This window comes from Terrapene carolina, unplaced genomic scaffold (genome assembly GCF_002925995.2).
Source record: "Terrapene carolina triunguis isolate 2854851 unplaced genomic scaffold, T_m_triunguis-2.0 Scaffold247, whole genome shotgun sequence".
NCBI lineage: Eukaryota > Metazoa > Chordata > Testudines > Emydidae > Terrapene > Terrapene triunguis.
The window spans coordinates 2,606,316-2,622,593 of NW_020664598.1; the positions used below are offsets into that span (position 1 = coordinate 2,606,316).

General features: G+C 49.3%; 1 protein-coding gene across 1 annotated transcript in view; it reads right to left on the reverse strand.

The window, feature by feature from the left end:
• MGAT3 (mannosyl (beta-1,4-)-glycoprotein beta-1,4-N-acetylglucosaminyltransferase) overlaps positions 1-7,108 on the reverse strand; it is a 35,949-nt gene extending 28,841 nt beyond the window's left edge. Inside the window, exon 1 of the mRNA XM_024199630.3 lies at positions 6,947-7,108. The gene's annotated coding sequence lies outside the window, so the exon portion shown is untranslated. The remainder of the gene's footprint in view (positions 1-6,946) is intronic.
• Positions 7,109-16,278: the final 9,170 nt, after the last annotated feature.

Sequence of the window (16,278 nt, forward strand, 5' to 3'; positions counted from 1 at the left end):
GAAACTGCTGTTAGACAAGGATTCACTTCTGTGTATGGATAGTATGTATCTGAGCATGCACAGACAAATCTGCAGTCATGCATGCAGCAAACAGCAGGAGGATGGCAGAGGTGGCAAACTTCTCCCCATTCCCAAAATGTTCAGAGAATCTCAATATTAACACCTGGGGTTTAGGGAGCAGATAGCGTCTCTTTGGAGCCCAGGTATGATGGCATCTCTTTTCCTTATCTGCAAACCTGCACTGAACAGTAGGAGAGCTAGCAGGAGGTCCCAGTTTGTTTGGGCCTGGCGCACGGAGGAGGAAATTGGAACATGAAGGGGTCAGCTGGGCATATTCACGCTGGAGGCAATGGAGTAGGGACCCAGAAGGAAATGGAGAGGCAGAGCAGCATGCAGAGAGGGAGAGAGTGGGGAGGACTGTCTGAAGGCAGGAGGTGTATCTTCTACCCCCCTCCCCGCAGCAAACCCCCACCTACAGAAATGCATACATCCTGGGGAAATGTTGGGCAGGGACAAGGAAATGTTCTCTCAAGCAACAGGGTCATTAAATAACCAAGATGATCCATAATGTTCCCTTCAAGGCACACAGGTATCAAGGCTTATCCTAAAAGGGAAGGATGAGATGTCTGACACCCTCAATGTTTTCATTCTTTCCCATGGTGTGCTCCTTGAGGGCAGGATCTGGGTCTCCTCTTACTCTGTGCAGCACCAAGCCCGCTGTCATTACCACAAATGCTATGCTCAGCCTCCCGCCAAAGAACTGCCCTTCCTGGAACCCAAAGTCCCAGAGGATCCAAGATTCCTCCACCCCAAAATACTCAGTCTCTATGAACTACTTCCTCTCACCTGCTGCCCAGCTGGATGCCTCACTGTTGGCGGTGGTGGGAGAGAAACAAAAAGCACTGCCCTAACCCTCTCTTCTGCCTCGAACTATGCAGCATACCTTCGGCTCCTCTCTCAAAGGGACCAGCATCCAAAGGAGGGTCTCCTTTTCATTCTTCTCTCTCAGGCCTGCTGTCCCTCTCGCTTGCAGCTCAATTCCAGTATCTTTAATGCCACAACAAGATATCAGAATGTGGCTAGAGTCAGCACAACAAGTGTCTGCATAGATCACAGGTTTCACAGAAGCAAGAGGGTTTCTGAAGCATGTCTAATTTGCATTTTTGCTCTGTGCATCTCAAATTTTCTTGCTGAGGTTTACAAAACTGGCATTATGAAAAGAAAAAGTCTAATTAAAGTTACACCACAGCCCCAAATACATTCAGGGTTCTGATTCCAACCCCTCTAGTCCTGGCCTAGCCTGTAGGGATTTACATACTTAGAAAAAATAGCACTGATGGGGAAGCCAATATGGGGGAACGGATCTGGTGATAGGTGAGGGCAGGCCTGGGGAGGGGAGGTGTATGGAATCTTGATCTGGCAAAACAGTTCAGAATCAACACAGCAGCACTGATCCTGCAAATATCCTCTGGGCCACTGATGAAACCATTCACGAGGAAGCAGTCAGGACCAGTAAGTTTTATTCCTCACTCTGCTACCAACACTACCTGTGAGAGACTTTAGGCAAGTCACTAACTTTGTGCCTCAGTTTCCTCTGTTGTAAAATAGGGATAACAAAACTGTCTCACAGGACTTATTTACCTTAATTAATCAGAGGCAGGTGAGTATCTTAGTTATTGAGGCTAAATTAGTTAATGCTTGTACAGCCCTTTGAGATCATGAGGTGACACTTGCCACAGAAGTGCAAAGTATTGTGATGATTATTACAAAGAACACCTGGGTGCTTCCCCAATCACCTTTCCCTCCTGGACAGTCACCCCTCCCCACCTCCAACCAAAGCTAGTATGACAAGCACTGTCCTTCCAGGCTGGGGCAGGGGGGCTGCTGTAGAAAGAAGTAAGGTGCTCAGATACCACAGTGATGGGTATCAGAGAAGATCCTAGACAGACAGATACATGGTGGGGTACCTCTTAGCCCAAAGCCAGCCAAGGAAGAAAGCAACTGGTTAATTGGGCTCCCCATACTGCTAATCACAGAAGGTGAGTGTCCTTGTGTGCAGAGTCAGCTCCCTCAGCAGGAAGTCCTGCATCAGTGGCTGATCCCACCCTGGGGTGGGGTGGCTGTTTAGTGCATTACCCAGATAAAACAAACCCCTCAACACCCACAGGGAAACTGATTCTCCTCATGCTGATTTCCTCTGCCTGCCCAAGGCTATATATTTTAGTGGGGAGACATCAAAGGAAAAGCCAGGACTAGAGTGCTGTGCCTCCTCCTGGGAGGGTACTCAATTGGGCAAGTGTCTGGGCAAAATTATCCCCTTTGCTTCAGGGCGGAGGGGTGGGGGTTGCAGCCAAAGAGGCACCTGTTGCTCTCAGGAAAGGCTTGAGGGAAACAAAGGGTTAGCATTGCAAAGTGGTATCAGGGAGTCTGGTGAAATCTGTGGAGCAAAGGTCCTGCTTCCGGAGAGCTGCAGCCAGAGTCCAATGGGTGGGGTCGGGGGGCAGAAATCCAGTTCTATTTTCTCAGGGAGTGTATCACTACACCACAATTCCAACACAACCTCATCTCCTTCTGCCATAGGGAGGGGGCCCGTCACAGCTCTGTCGACCACTGCTCTTCTGGTCCTGAGCTGCTACACAGCTCTGCCAATGCACCACAATCCCGGCCTGCAGCACCTCCTCCTACAGGCACTCTCACGCCGCTCTCTGTCACTGCACCACAACCCTAACCTGGAACGCTGCCCATGACTCCATTGTAACCCCTCCATGCCGTTCTGTCAGTGTTCCTCAGCACTGCCTGCTGGTCCCATCTGAGGGGGACTCCTTCTCCACCCCACGCTGAATGGCTCTGTCAGTGCCACCCGCCTCCAAAGTGAATGCCGGATGGAAAACATTTAGCACACACCTGCATTGCTAGCTGCATTGCACACACCCCCACCCCCATATTCCCTGACTTCAGATTAACCCTCTCATTGCTAAATGCACCCTGCTGAGCCCCCAACCATTTGGAGACTGCACCCTGTCAGCAGGATGAATAGTGCCAGGGATGAGCTGAGGGGCCAGCCAAGCTGGGGGTGGAGAGGGGCTCGCCTATCCCCCCCTACATGCAGTGACCTCAGGAAGCTCGAAATGTAGACAGGCCCTTTGAGGCACCTGGCCTGATTCAGAGAAATTACCCAGGTTTCTGCACCAGTTAGTAATTCACGATCTTCCCCTTCGCTTCTTGCCCTGGAGTTAATGTCAGCTGTACCAGTCTTCTTCAGCGCTACCTCCTCCTCCTCCTCCAGCCACATCCCTTTCTGATTGGGTCATTGATTCCAACAAAGTACAAAGGGCTCATTTCAGAGCAAAGAACCCCATTTCCAATCTAACCAGCCTTGGTGAATGCTGGCACGAGCTCCCTCGCCCTGCCCACCACCACCACACTCCCTTTTCCCTCCCTCTGCTCTGATGCGGGGGAGAAGACAGATATCATTTGGGGAGGGGAGGAAGGAAGGTGCATTTATCTTAAAGCTGCTATTCTCAGAATAGCAAGAAATCCAGGCACAGGGTGCGGAGAAGCCTACCCCAATGCAGAGTTTATTGCCTGGCTAACAAATTAATGCAGGAGTGGGAGAGAGAAAGAGAGAGTTGCGTGTACCAGTGTGTGCTTCACACACTGCCTATGCACAACTACACTTTTATACACAATTGTGAACACGTGCTGTACGTTAAGCCACACGGAGACACCACGTGGGCTTGCAGACTTAAACCATACATACAAATGCACACCCTGAACATGAAAACACACAGTAAATGCATGCATTATTGGACACTCTCAGTCTTTGCCCAGATATACCTGCCCCAGGCACACAATACACACCCAGACATGCATAAAGGCACAATGCATGCACCCACTACACAAACAGGCACAAGTGCTCACAAAGACACAATACCACACACGCACAATGAACACAAACCTCACATGTACACTGTCTGCACAAATGACCAGTCCAGTCACACAAACCCATGCACACCTGGCTAGTGATAGGTATCCACTGACTCTGCAGCCACAGGGAACTTCAGCAGAAGTGCCACAAAGTTGGTGTAGTTTTCACAGTCCTGTGCAGGGCACAAGAGCCCCTATTTCAAAACTCCTGGCAGACCCCGAATGACTGTGGGCCTGCCCTGAACACACACACACACACACACACACACACTTCCCCAGTTTAGACTAACTCTTCTTGATTGCATTGCTCAACTTCATACAGCATAGGGAACTATTTCTTCTTCCAACCTTACTGACATTTGCTGTGAGGAAGAGGCCGTGGCTCAGCTTTGAAACTGCAGTCAAAATGGCCCAAAGTGCAACTAGGTCACCACATTAGGAGCGGCCTTCAGGCATTCACCTGCCCCCTCCCCCTGCCCCAGGTCAGGATCTCTCACCTCTATTGGTGATGGGCATTCTGTCTCCAGCGGGGTCTCTTGTACATCCAAAGGATTAACACCCAGCTATGCAGGTACAGCAGAGCATCCTTGCAGGAGGGAGTCTCACACCTGCAGCTGATTTCCCTTCACTACTGCAAAACCATCTCAGGGTAGAGAGGCAGGACCAAAGATTGGAGCAGGAACTCTGTGATGCCCAGCCGATAGACTCAAGTTTTCATTCCCTGTCTGTTGTTTATAAGGACAGGGATTACTTCCGTGCCTAAAGGATGTTTGTAAGGATGTAAAGGAGGGGAAAATCAGGGGATCCCCAGAAACAGACCCAGAGGACTGCTTTTGTCTAATCCTGGTTTAAAAACATGTCCCCACACTCACTATTTTCTGTTTCAGGAGTGGGGACTCTGGAGGTGAGCTCTTGAGTGAGGTTTCCATTGGCTTGAGCTCCCCTCACAGGATGTGGGTCTCAGCTGTCTTGAGCTCTGATTTTGGGTCCTAGGTTGCCTTGAGCTCTGCTCTTAGAAGCTGGTAGTGACTCAGGCTCCATCCACAGGGAATTACAAGTGATTTTTCTTGGGGCATGGGAGAGGTGCTCAGAGTTGACTCAAGCACCAGTTTTGAGGGAGGGACCCAGATAACACGAACTCTTGTCGGGGTGGGGGGGAGTTCCAGCTAAAGTGACTTCAGCCCCATTCCTGAAGATGGGGGTTTGTGATGACTCAAGCTCTGCAGTCCAGGGTGGGAGTCTATGATGACTGGAGATCTGCTCACAGGACTGGGCGGTTCCTGGTGATTCAAGCGATGCTCCTAGCAGCAGTAGTAGTGGGTGTTTGGGGTGATTTGAATTCACGCTCTGGTGGTGGGGTTTGCTGGTGACCGGAGTGCCATTCTCTGAAGGGGAGTCTCAGTGACCAAAGCTTTGCTCCTTTTGGGGTCAGTTTTCCTAATGACCCAAGCTCCGCTCCCAAGGGTGAGATCCTGGTAACCTGAGTTCTGCTCTGGGAGATGTGGAAGGACTTTCTGGTGACCCAAGTTCTGCTCTCGAGTGTTGTCACCAGAAACCCCTTGATAAAAACACAGTCTGACAGAGCTCAGTACTGTCTCCATCCCTCCTGCTTTGCCTCTCTTTCTGTCTCATCTCTGCGAGCTGTCTCAGCAGGTCTGTAGCTGCAGCACACACTCTGTCCCCCATACCTTTGTCGAGCTTGTGTGGAGAAACAGATCTCGCGATGGTAAAATTGCACACACACATACACTGCTTTACAACAAATATAGAGATATTTATAGCTAACAAATCCCCAGGCATTACCAGCAGCCCTATAGAATTGGCGAGGTACTCAGAGCCCACGTCCCTTTGTGCTCAGCCCTTGATGGGGGATTATATCAATCTGACATGGGGACTGAGGGGAGTCGATGTTTGATTATCTATTTTTTATATTCCTTCCCATCCCCCACGCATATACTCCTTTTCCTCCCTAGAGCATGCTGCAGGGCTGGCACACATGCACAGTCAGTACCCTCCTGGCACAGAGAGCACGGGCAGCAGATGGGCCTCCTGCTGCAGTGCCTGGGCTGCAGGCTCCCCTCCTCACTTGGCGTGGCTGTGTGTTGTGGGGGTGGCAGAGAGATGGCTAAGGGAGTTGTGACATATTCTTCTGTCTCCCCATCACTGACACTTTGTTGCGTGGGATGCTGGGATTATCGGGTGTTTGAAGGGGAAGCATCTTTCTCGCTGACAGCCTATATAAGACATTATCACCGTACATTCTTGCAGACACAGGTTGCTTTGCTTCTATAGATGCTGGGGGGGGGGGGCTGCGATTTCCTCCTTCCCCTTGCAGAAGCTACAGCTGTTCTTGGGGTAGGGGCTGTAGGACACACATATAAAGGGAAAGAAAATGAAAGACTAAAAGCTGAGCAAGAGGGATTGTAAAGCCCTCACCTCCACCCGGGACTCCTGCATAGGTAGTGAGGAGGGAGCAGGGATGCTGGAACTAGGAGCTGGCCCAATTTGGACAGAGACTAGGCCAGTTGTAACCTCCCAGCCCCCATGTGAACAAACAACTTCCCAGCCTCTTTCCCCCTGCTCTAAATTGCTCATTTTTCAAGATCAGCCCTTTAAACTTTCCCCCACCTCCTGCCAACACATACGCACAAAGGGGGGGGAGGGGAAGGGGCAGATTGGGGGTGGGTGCGGGGGCCAGAGGGGATGCAGGAGCGGTCAGGAGGAGAGGGGGAGGGTGATAGGGGAAGGGCGAAAGGAGGGATGAGAGGAGAGGGAGCAGGGAAGAGGGTACAGGAGGGAAGGGATGACAGAAGGGGAACGGGAAGGAGAGGGATGTAGGGGAAGGTGATAGGGCAGATGAGGAGAGGGAAAGCGGGAGGACGGATGCTGGGGGAAGGGGAGAGGAGAGGGCAGCTAGGAGGGGGGAGGATGGTGGGCATGGGAAGGAGAGGCGGTGGGATGTACCGGGAGGCCGGGGGTGGTTAGGAGGGGAGGGAATCGGGGGGCGTCTCTTACTCACCCATCGCCCCCCTTTGCTGGCTCTCAGCAGCGGCGGCGGCGGCTCTTCTGCTTCCTGGGCCCCCGGCGGGGAGACGCTGGGATCCGCAGCAGCCTCTCGCCCCATCCCTGGTTCCAGCAGCCGCCCCCCGGCATGGCTCAGCCCCGGCCTCCCTCCCTCGCTGCTCCGATCGCGGCGCCCCTGCAACCCGCCACCCCCAGCGGCAGCCGCTTCCCTGCGCAGGGGGCAGCCCAGGAAGAGCAGGAGGACGCGCGGGGGGGGGGGGGCGGGAGGGTGCGCTGGTTGGGGCGGGGGAAGCTGAGCGGGGATGGGAGAGCAGAGGAAGCCAGCAGCGGCCAGCCAAGAAAATAAAATGAATAATAATAACAACACCCCGGCCCCTGAATCAGTCCTGCGGCCAAAGGGAGGGATCCGAGCCCTAGCGCGCCGCAGAGATCAGCTTGGGGAGAGTGTCTCTCCTTCCCTCTGCTGGCAACATTTGGCAGGTCTGTGCGGTCTGCAGCAAGTCATTCAAAGCCGTGTGTGTGTGTGTCTGTCTGTGTCTGTGTGTGTCTGTGTGCCCATCAGCTCAGCACCCTGCCCACAGGGCTCCCGCTCCCCCAAATCTAGCACCAAAAACATCATCCAACCCGCCTCCCCACTCCTCTTCAAAGAGAAGCCCTCCTCCCTCCCCGCCGCCCCGAAGGGTGTGAAGACCAGATCGTGGTGGTGGAATGAATTCACCCAGGCACGATCCTCACCAGCACACACAGCCCTTGAGCTGGAGGGGGCGGGGGGGCTGGAGATTAAAACTACAGGTAGTGGCAGCTCCTTGGGTGGGTGGTTTTGCGTTTGAACAAAGCCCACCCACTCCTAGCAATCGGAGAGAGCTTTGCGCTGTCTCTGCTCCCTTCTCCCTCTGCAATGGAAGGGACTACAAAGGAATGCCTTGTGTTTGGAACTGCGGGGTGGGGGAGAGAAGAAAGAGGAGGGAGGGGTGGAAGGAGGAGACTAATGGGTGGGCTTTGGGGAGTGCCTTAAATGAGCAGCCATTAGTACAAGCCGAAAGAATACACCAAGCACAACCCCCAAGAAAAGGGATTGGGGCGATGGGGGCAGCAGCTGTCTCAGGGCACCTGCCTGCACCTGGAATATACTATAGGGAACCATCTGGTACTGACAGGGGGCAAGGAAGGAGTATACAGTGACCTAATAGGGCTTCACCAACTCTAAATGCAGTGAGTATGCATTACTTGTTTTGCAGTAGCACCTACAAGGCCCAGGCAGGAATCAGGGTTGCATAGTGCTGGACATTGTGCATATAAACAATGAAAAGAGAGTCCTGGCCCCCAAGGAATTGCTAACCTAAATAGAATCCATGAAACACAGATCATGCCAACAATTTTCCATGCAGTATAATAATACTCTCTGCTTTTAAGGCATCCTCCTTTTATAGGCCCATAATGAATTAGGTCTCTCCTCAGGCCTGTAAGGAGGTTATTATTATCATATACTGTATTATTATTTCCATTTTATAGAGGGGTAAAATGAAACACAGATAAGCTAATGGACTTGGCCAACCGTAAACAAGAAGTTTATGACAAATTTAACATGCTTTGCTGACTTGCAGTCTTGTGACTTAAACACAAGATTCTGCTTCCTCTACTTTTTTCTCCCTTGTCATGGTGACTTTTTTTGGGGGGGAGGGCAAAAAACCCCCAAAAAGCAGAATGTAAAAATGTAATCTTGCCTCTTGCAACTGAAAAATAGTTAAAGGTCAGGTGAAAGTGAACTTGGGAGAAAACAAGGGCACATTCTTCTTCTATGGTTTTACATTACTTTAGATAAACAGTACCTGAAAAACAAAACAAGGCACTCATATCAAACACCCTCCTTATTGTTAAAGGGGTGGGGGGGGGAAAGAGTTGAAAAAAAAGAGACAGAGAGGGAGAGAGGAGGCTGAATTTGGTGAACTACCTGCTCCTGTTTTCTTGGGAAGTTACTAAATAGCACGCTGATAAATGCACATAGATAGATAAAAGACCCATGAGCCAATTTTGTTCTGATGATAAATAAGAGTGTCTTTTTATGGAACATCCTTCATACCCAGCATCACAAAATGCTTCCCAGAGAAATGCAGTTAAGAGCCAGAGATTTAAAGGCAAGATCTAGAGAGTCTCAGATTGCAGATAGATAAATGGACAATGTAAGTGAAAGGGTGACAACCCCACCCATCCAACTGTGGTGATTACAGTAAACAGATGCAAATGAAACTTCAATTTAAAGGTGCCTTTACAATTTTACAAAAGAGAAAAAGAATGAGAAATGTTACAAAAGAGAAAGGGAGAAAGTGAGCTCCAGGAATCAGAACTGCATTTAGGTAACATTTATGATTATATATAAAATTATTTAGGTAATACTGTGGCAGAATACAATGCCATATTGACACAAATCTTCCAGAATATTAAAACTCTTCATCACAAAGTGGATGAACTGAAAAACAAGGAGCCTTTGCTTAGAGGGAATACTTGAAGTGGGGGAGGCAAAAAAAAAAAAAAAAAACACACCATAAAAAAACTTCCATCTGGAAATATGCTGCTTCATGTTAAGTGAATTGGTGCTGCTGAAAGGTGCTGGGTTGACAGGTCTTGTGGCTGGAATCTCTGGGTGAGACCCTGAAGCGATGGTGGTAAACTGAAGTCATTCTATTGACTGAGGATTTGATCCTTCATGCACAGCACAGATACATCATGGGTAGCAGGAGTGCAAGCTTTCTACACATATGGATTCTGAGCTAAGAGCTTCAGCCTTTGGTTTGGAGGAATCACCTCTAGGAAGGCAGAGGGGAGTCAGTTTTCATGGTCCTTTCATTTAATCCTCGATTGCTCTTTTGCTAAAAAGTGATACCAGTTAGTCCTGCTCGTGTTGGTGATTTCAACTATGCAAATATAAATCCCAGTAGGAATGGACAGAGAGCACAAATTCATTTCACATAGGCCAGTGAATGCCCATCAGATGGTGGCATTCATGAGTTACTATTAACTTGGGGATAGACTGCAACAGACAACCTGCAGGTGTAAGGCTCTGTGTCCCATCCCCAATCCGCAGAGCCATCCAACCCCAAACTTTTCTGTGTTGGATGGCTGTGATTGGTGGTGGGGAAAATTGATGGATCCCATCAGAAGGACATAAGTGAAGTGATGCCTTGACACTCATGCTCGCATGACAGCAGCATCAGGAACTGTTTTGGAGACTGTGCGCAGCATGCAGAACTCTATCCTCTGACTGGCTGAAGAAGATCAACAATGTACAGAACAAGACTACTTTCCAGACTACATAGCCACACTACTCATGAGATTACAAACTTTTATGGACATTAAAGCCAGCCGCAACATTTGAGACAGAAATATGTCCTATTGCATCCGGAAAGTCTGTGGGTGGGGTGTGTGGTTCAGGTGTTTGTTTAAAATCTCCTGAAGAGAGAAAAGACTGAGCCAGATTCTGTTACCTTTAACTCACATTCAGCAGGACCTTATTCAGAAATTCATGTGGTCCCAGGCTCCTAGTAACCATTCCCTCATAATCACTAGACTATCTATCTATGGCACTTATCTGGTCCCCATTACCAGACAGTCTGAGTGCCTCACAATCTGAAATGCATTTATCCTCACAATACCCCCTTGCTACTATCCCTGTTTTACATATGGGGTACTACAGCAGAGGAAATCTACATGGCTCGCTGAAGGTTGTAGTAAGAAAAGAGCCTGAGACATAAGCCACAGAGGCCTGGTATAAGGCAGGACCCGCTCTCAGAATCTGGCAAGAACAGGGCTGAATATTGCAGAAATACACATTTCTAAGAAGTGCTAAGCCCAGAGTACTCATGCAAACACATCCCGATATTAAGTGGTACCAGAACATCCCGATATTAAGGATGGTACATAACATTCCCCAAGGATAACAGGAACACACTGACTCCTTCTAAAAGATAAGGTCAGGATGACAGTACGTAATAGAGATGTTTTGATCGACATGTACAAGGTGATGGGTGATAACTAGCCACGTCAGGGGCAGTAACTAAGTATGTCAGAGGCAGTACGTAACTTGTTTGTATCAGGGTATAAAGAGGTATCTCAGAGGGAGTATCTCTGGCCAGCCGAGGGGGGAAATGGAAAATCCCGCCATTCACTGAGCTGCGTCCATTGTCACTGGCATACATGTCTTAGTAACCTCGTAGAGTCTGCCAGGTGCTATTACCGTGCTTCGTTGACAATAAACCTAGCCGGGTGCCTTTGCACCTTAACAAATCTTGTGGTCATTGGACAGTTTACTTGAGGTCTGCTGTGCCGGCTGTCTGCGCAGAGCTGGGACAGCACACAGAGAGAACACACACACACACAGCCAAACATCTAACTACACTGGTGACCCCCGACTACTGATCTGGTAAGTAAGTAAGCTGTCCTCTGTAGGAAATGCGATCTAACATGACAGAAAACCATGAGCTAGGAAATCCCCTTAGCCCCTCCCTGAAAATCCCCACAAGAAACAAATTGGTAAAAAAATTAGGTTACATAGTAACTACAGATTGGGTAAACAAATTCCCTGGTAATATCAGTCAGACTTTGGGGTCAGTTCATGCCAGATTCTGTGAGCAGGTCCTGCCTCATACCAGGCCTCTGGGGCTTTTGTCCCAGGCTCTCTTCCTACTACAGTCAGGAAGTCTGTAGAAGAGGAGAGAATTGTAAATAAGGAAGTCTCAGGCTAGTAATCTAATCACGGCACCATCCTTTCTCTCAAGATTTCCCCCTGTGCTTTACAGACCTTAGTCACAGATACGGTCTTTTCATTTTGACTGAGTGCTCCAGATCAGATGTGTCTCTTAACCCATAAGAAGGCCATACTGGGTCAGACCAAAGGTCCATCTAGCCCAATATCCTATCTTCTGACAGTGGCCAATGCCAGGTGCTTCAGAGGGAATGAATTGGAATCATCCATTCATTGTCCCCCATTTCCAGCTTCTAGTAAACAGAGGCTAGGGACACCATCCCTGCCCATCCTGGCTAATAGCCATTGATGGACCTATCCTCCATGAATTTATCTAGTTCTTTTTTGAACCCTGTTATAGTCTTAGCCTTCACAAAATCCTCTGGCAAGGAGTTCCACAGGTTGACTGTGCGTTGTGTGAAGAAAATACTTCCTTTTGTTTGTTTTAAACCTGCTGCCTATTAATTTCATTTGGTGACCCCTAGTTCTTGTGTTATATGAAGGGATAAATAACACTTCCTTATTTACTTTCTCCACACCAGTCATGATTTTATAGACCTCAATCATATCCCCCCTTAGTCGTGTCTTTTCCAAACTGAAAAGTCCCAGTCTTATTAATCTCTCCTCACACAGAAGCTGTTCCATACCCCTAATAATTTTTGTTGCCCTTTTCTGAACCTATCCCAATTCCAATATATCTTTTTTGAGATGGGGTGACTACATCTGCACGCAGTATTCAAGATGTGGGCATACCAGAGATTTATATAGAGGCAATATGATATTTTCTGTCTGATTATCTATCGCTTTCTTACTAATTCCTAACATTCTGTTCACTTTTTTGACACCTACTGCACATTGAGTGGATGTTTTCAGAGAACTATCCACAATGACTCCAAGATCTCTTTCTTGAGTGGTAACAGCTAATTTAGACCCCATCATTTTATATGTATAGTTGGGATTATGTTTTCCAATGTGTATTACTTTACATTTATCAACATTGAATTTCATCTGCCATTTTGTTGCCCAGTCACCCAGTTTTGTGAGATCCTTTTGTAGCTCTTCGCAGTCATCTTGGGATTTAACTATTTTGATTAATTTTGTATTATCTGCAAATTTTGCCACCTCACTGTTTACCCCTTTTTCCAGATCATTTATGAATATGTTAAATAGGACTGATTCCAGTACAGACCCCTGAGGGACACCACTATTTACCTCTCTCCATTCTGAAAACTGACCATTTATTCCTACCCTTTGTTTCCTATCTTTTAACCAGTTACCAGTCCATGAAAGCACCTTCCCTCTTATCCCATGACAACCCCCGTCTGCCCCTTCCTAGAAAGCAGAAGTTGATTTTCTTTGGGCTTGTCTACACTACCAGCCGGATCGACCGGCAGCGATCGATCCAGCGGGGGGTCGATTTATTGTGTCTAATATAGACGCGATAAATCGACTGCCGATCACTCTAGCGTCGACTCAACAAGAAGCGCAAGGGGAATCGATGGGAGAGCGTCTCCCGTCAACACACTGCAGTGAAGACACCGCGGTAAGTAGATCTAAGTATGTCGACTTCAGCTACCTTAGGGCACGTCTTCACTACCCGCCGGATCGGCGGGTAGCAATCGATCTATTGGGGATCGACTTATCGCGTCTAGTGAAGACGCGATAAAATCGATCCCCGATGGCTCTGCCGTCGACTCCGGAAATCCACCACGGCAAGAGGCGGAAGCGGAGTCGGTGGCGCGGCAGTGGTCGACTCGCCGCTGTCCTCACAGCCAGGTAAGTCGACCTAAAATACGCAACTTCAGCTACGCTATTCACGTAGCTGAAGTTGCGTATCTTAGGTCGACCCCTCCCCCACCCCGTAGTGTAGACCTAGTCTCATTCACGTAGCTGAAGTTGCCTAACTTAGATCGACACCCCCCCCCCATAGTGTAGACCAGCCCATTCATCTCGAACACACTGAGTAACAGTATAGCTAAATAAAGCAAATTCCCGACAGAAGTTTAAGCAAGCATTCACCATGTCTGCATCATTCTTTCAGGGCCTTCCTCTCTCTCCTGTTGTTAGCACTATAGCATTTCGGAGCCCCACCGCTGCTAGACATCGTCCATCTCTTCATCAGTGAGAGACACCTCCCACTCCCGGCCTGGTGCAAGTCTTTGAAGTAAAAATATTAACTTGCTTTTTTATATTAGCTGTGGAGACTGAGGGCCAATTCTGTGGCCCCACTCAGTTCCTTTTATGGTGCCAGAAGAATGCAAAAGTGATAGAACGGGGAATGGCCTGGTGGTGTAGGCCTAGATGTCTCTATGGCATACCCTCTTCTCCTGCCACCGTTCACCCCTATGTAGGGGGCATTTGAGAATCTGGCTGGTGCACACTGAACCCTAGTGATCAAAAGCTAATACTGCTGGTACAAGTTAGAGCAGCTTTGAGGCTCCCCCCCAAGATCAAGGGTGGAAAGCCACCTACCCCACCTGTGACATAGAGACTCCTTGGTAAAGGGTCCCCTGTTCTTTGCAAACAGATCATCTCAGATCTGACAAACTCACTACACCAAACACATGTATTGCAGGGTATTTATCCATAACAGGTAACTGTGACAGGTTGGATCACAGACAGGGCCGGCTCTGGCTTTTTTGCCGCCCCAGGCAAAAAAGCCTCCGGCCGCCCCCCCCCCCCCCCCCCGCGGGGGGCGGGCGGCCGGAGCCACGGGGGGAGGGCGGCGAGCCACGGCGGGGGCTCCGCTCTCCCCACGGCAGCCGGGGGGAGGGCGCCGGAGGGGAGGGAGCCCCGGCCCTCCCCCCCTACGCGGCCAGAGCACCGGGGGCAGGGCGGTGAGCCCCGGCTGGGGCTCGGCTCTCCCCCCGGCGGCCAGAGTGCCGGGGGCAGGGTGGCGAGAGGGCGGCGAGCCCCAGCTGGGGCTCGGCTCTCCCCCCGGCGGCCAGAGCGCAGGGGGGAGGGCGCAGGGGGGGAGGGCGGCCAGAGCGCCGGGGGGAGGGCGGCGAGCCCGGCTGTGGCCCCGTTCTCCCCGGCGGCCGGAGCGCCGCGCCGCCCCCCTCCAGGTGCCGCCCCAAGCACCAGCTTGGTTGCCTGGTGCCTGGAGCCGGCCCTGATCACAGAAGCCCCCTTGTGGCTGCCAACTGATGAGCCAAGACTACTTCTTCCCCTGCTTTGCCTGCCAGCTTGGGACTCCAGCACCCTGCCTGGTTTGAGCCAGACTCGCTAGCCTGGTGCAAACCCAGACCCAGGTCTGAATCACATCCCCTAACAGCTGTAGGCTTAATTGAAAGCAGCTTAAGAAGTGTTCCTGTCTTTAACACTCAGATGTCCAACTCCCAATGGGGTCCAAACCCCAAATAAATCCATTTTACCCTGTATAAAGCTTATACAGGGTAAACTCATAAATTGTTCGCCCTCCATAACACTGATAGAGAGATATGCACAGCTGTTTGCCCCACCCCACAGGCATTTATACATACTCTGGGTTAATTAATAAGTAAAAAGTGATTGTTTTAAATACAGAAAGTTGGATTTAAGTAGTTCCAAGTAATAGCAGACAGAACAAAGTGAATTACCAAGCAAAATAAAATAAAACACGCAAGCCTATGCCTAATCCAGTAACAAAACTGAATACAGATAAAATCTCACCGTCAGAGATGTTTCAATAAGCTTCTTTCACAGACTGGACGCCTTCCTAGTCTGGGCACAATCCTTTCCCCTGGTACAGCCGTTGTTCCAGCTCAGGTGGTAGCTAGGGGATTTCTCATGATTGCAGCCCGCCTTTGTTCTGTTCCACCCACTTATAATCTTTTGCATAAGGCGGGAATCCTTTGTCCCTCTCTGGATTCCTACCCTTCCTTCTCAATGGAAAACTTACTTTATGATATAGGAAAAGTAATAATATGTGTAGGCCCTAGTTCATGCTTTATTATTTTGTTTTGTATTGTAACCCTTTGTTTCCATCACTCCCTCTTGTTTCTAGTAGAATCTGTATCCAGTTTTAAAATAACCTTCTTTTGTTTTATTGCAAGTGCTGTGCCTGCTAGAGGAGTGGTGGTTTACAGTAAAACTAGTTAACTGGGTGTGACGTTATTGACATAAACTGTGACCATACAGATCAGTTGCAAACACGGTTATATATTTGCAGCAAATATTGTACAAATGTTATTGTGTGAGGTGTCTATGAAGAGGTTATGATTTGCTGGTTATGAGGACCTCAGACATGCAAATCAGTCACTCTCCTAGACTCTCTCTCATTTATAGCAATCGCAGCAGTTATTAGTAACAATAGAAAATAAAATGTTTTAAGAGATGGTATTGACAATATTTTTAATGGAGGACATTGAGGGAAATTTAAATCCTAGGAAAGAACGATGTTAAGGGTACTGGGCCTTTGAGGGGATGTCTGCGCTGCAATGAAAAACCCACGGCTGGCCTGTGCCAGCTGACTTGGTTTGCGGCGCTCGAGCTAAGGGGCTGTTTAATTGGGGTGTAGATGTTCAGGCCTGAGCTGTAGCCTGGGCTCTAGGACCCTGTGATGTTGGAAGGTCCCAGAGCTCAAACTGCAGGCTAAACTGTGTCTACAT